The following is a 3,074-nucleotide window of genomic DNA, read 5'->3' on the forward strand; positions in this document are numbered from 1 at the left end:
CCCCCCCCCGCCCCCGCCCGCGTCCCCCGTCGCCATCAGATCACCCTAGAATGCGAGGGTTTGCCTAGATGCCCTGGCCACAGTGGGGTTCAGGACCTACAGCTTAAAGCTCCCTTCTTTCTCCTTGTCACTGGAGGTAGCGCCCAGCGCCTCGGATTCTTCTAGGGGTTTGAAAAAGAAGCTGTGATTTAACTACTGGAGAAAAAAAATTAAAAAACGAGAACTCTACACCAGAGCAACCTGGTCATGCCCTATTCCTTGCTCATCCACGCTCCCTAGGAGCAGGGGACTTTGGGGAATTAGCTCAGGCAGATCATTCTCCTCTCCACCCCCATCCCCTGCCACCCTCACTCCCATCCCCCGCATCTCCTCCCTCTACCCCCACCCATGTTCGCTTGTCCCTCCCGTCTAGTTGCCTGGCCTGTCTTGGGGAGAGGGATGAAGTGGTGTGGACCATACAATTGCGAGGTTTTCCCTACATCCTCATGTCTTCCTCTCTGGCTTTTTGTCTTTTCAGGTTTGCAAAGAAATTTGATTTGAGATGAGGGATTTGGGTTGAGGGTTGGAAGATGGGGTGTGTGGGGGCGGTGAAGGGAGGATTCCTGGGAGCGGAGCGACATAGAATTAAGGCAGACAGAAATACTTAGACAAAAATGTCAGACTCAGTGTTCAAACCTGAGTGGTCACAGGCTAAACTTCAGGAAAACAGTGGCTAATGTCAGGAAGTTTTAGAATTGAAGATAACTGGATTAAGACCATGCAGCAAGACCAGTGTGTATAGTTGTTTTAGAAATCGCATGCAAATTCTATTTCAGGGGACTTGTGATGGTTTGCATGTGAAATTGGGAATTCAGGAAATTCATTTGGTTTCCCATCATGTTGTGTGGGTTTGAACGTAATATATTTACCTTGATAGTAGGTGTCTCAATCTTGGCCACCCGCTGAACAGCGGTCCTGAAGGTCCCTAACTATTACTCTGGGCAGACAGCATGTAGCAAACAGTTTCACTCCCCCAAGAGTGGGTGAGCAAATATTTGTTGAAGGAGGCCTTAATCTGCTGGGCCTTTCTCCTGGCAAACTTCACCCCCCGTGCTGCAGAGAATGGAAGGTCAGGCCCTTGGCAGGCCCAAGAGATTTAAGGGGATTGGGTGGGTGGAGAAAGTCTGTGCCAGAAAAAAAAGAAAAAAAGAGAGAGAAAGAGAATTTTGTCTTTCTACCTCCTTGGAATATAAAAGTGCCCGAGTGTTCACGTGCTCTGGAGGTCTTGACAAGCTCATCAGAGTTATCTAATGGCCCATCTGAGTAGTCACAGACTCCAGAGGCATACGGCTTATCGTTCAATAGCTATAAAATGTAACTGGAGATTGGAGGTACATAAGGAGAATAAATAAGGACTAGTTTTTCAGTTAAAAAAAAAAACAAATCTGAAAAGATCCTTGGAGTATAATTTTTTTTAAGTGCAGTTTAAAAATAAACCAGAAATGCTATCAGTAAAGAAAGCCCAGACGTCTGTGGTTCCGCCAAGTCCTCGTCGTCCCTGTTGGAGAGTCCTCTACTTTGGGAGGACAGTAAACACCAGCCCTGCTGCAGGAGTCCAGAGTCTCTCTGTTAATGAGCTTGGCGGGACTTCACACTAATTAATCTAGGGAGAGTTTAGAACACAGAGCGTTGGATTTGAAACAATTGTTCTGTTGTGGTTTTTATTTTGATAAGCAAAGTCTATCTCTCTGAAATCCTATTTCAGGCCTATTGCTGAACCCATGACTGCAGTTTATTTGGTTTTTTAACAGATGTTGTTTTTCACCTTTTGGATGGCAAGGGTTATCTCACTCATTAAAACCTTGCTATTGTGCTTTGTTTCAAGAGCCTATTGAGTTAAGGAATGCTGAGGGACACTCACTTGCTGGGGCCAGCTGCCCAGGGAGGCGAGGTCAGTCTCCAATACTTTTTTGATATAGCCTTTAAATGCTAAAAGTCATTAAAAAATTATAGGAACCACCCTGATGTTAAAACCTCAATTATCTTGATTTAAATTGATGGTATCTTGCTTAAAATTTGGATTATGACCTTTACTTTCTTTAGATACATTTTCCAAAAACTTTCTGTAGATAATATCGTTGGGAACAGCCAGGCCAAACTGGTAAAGATTAATTATTAAACCACAAAATATCCTTGTAATTTGCTGCTTATTGGTGATCTCTCTGTAGCTTACCTCTAAGCTTGTTTCTTCTGTATGTAAATGAAATAATTCATTATGAAGAGACACCAAGATCTATTTCAAAGAAGAAAAAAAGGGTCGAGACAGCAACTGTAGGCGTGTACAAAGAATAGTAGGAGAAATGGACACCAAACTGTTGGTGATGGTTGTCTCTTGGCGCAGTGGGGTTACAGGGAACTTTTACTTTACTGAGACACTGAATTTTGCAGTGTTTACTGCTAGAATAACTTTACATGACTTTTGCAGTTAGAAAATAAGGTACAAGTTATGTGAAATAGTTTAAGCTTCAACATGTTTATAAGACCTCGGTTTTTTTATCCTAAAGATATTTTACAAGTAAACTAGTGTGTTCTGCGTTCAGTAGGCCATTTCAGAAATCTTTACGTGTGCAGTTTGACTTAACATGATGGTAGTGGGATTACATTCTAATCTGTTGTAAGTTTTACAGTTATTTTTGCAAATAGCCAAAAATTCCAGAAGATTTAACAAATCTTATCCAATGTCACTCCTTTTCTTAATGACTGCTTATCTTTCAGAAATGTTAATGAGGTGCTTAGGGTCTCATAAAAAGGGGGTGAAGTCGCCAAAGCAAAAATTGTGTGGCAGAATTTAGAAGTGAAAGAGATGATAGGAGTGCATGTGTGTGTGTTCGCACAAGTCTTGGGGGAAAAGACAAAAAGTTAGATAATATTTATGAAAAGAATAGAGTGCGTAACATTTGGTACTTTCTTTCTCTTTCTCTGTGTTTTGGAATCAATGCCTTAACACTGACCCAACCCAGCAAGATTAGCATTCCAGGATCCTTTTGATCTCAGACCCAAGTTTTCCACCTCCCCGCGCCCCCCCACCCCGCCCC

The 3,074-nt window shown here is 42.6% G+C and overlaps 1 protein-coding gene across 5 annotated transcripts in view; it reads left to right on the forward strand.

Moving 5' to 3' along the window:
- The window catches only part of JCAD (junctional cadherin 5 associated), a 39,725-nt gene that overhangs the window by 1,045 nt on the left and 35,606 nt on the right, over positions 1 to 3,074 (forward strand). The window contains exon 1 of one of the 5 annotated variants that reach the window (XM_019800112.2): positions 1,882 to 1,930. The exons of the other annotated variants lie outside the window; for them this stretch is intronic. The gene's annotated coding sequence lies outside the window, so the exon portion shown is untranslated. Of the gene's footprint in view, positions 1 to 1,881; positions 1,931 to 3,074 lie in introns of those variants that run through there. 5 annotated transcript variants of the gene reach the window in all.

The sequence above is a fragment of the Ailuropoda melanoleuca genome, chromosome 15 (genome assembly GCF_002007445.2).
Source record: "Ailuropoda melanoleuca isolate Jingjing chromosome 15, ASM200744v2, whole genome shotgun sequence".
Taxonomy (NCBI): domain Eukaryota; kingdom Metazoa; phylum Chordata; class Mammalia; order Carnivora; family Ursidae; genus Ailuropoda; species Ailuropoda melanoleuca.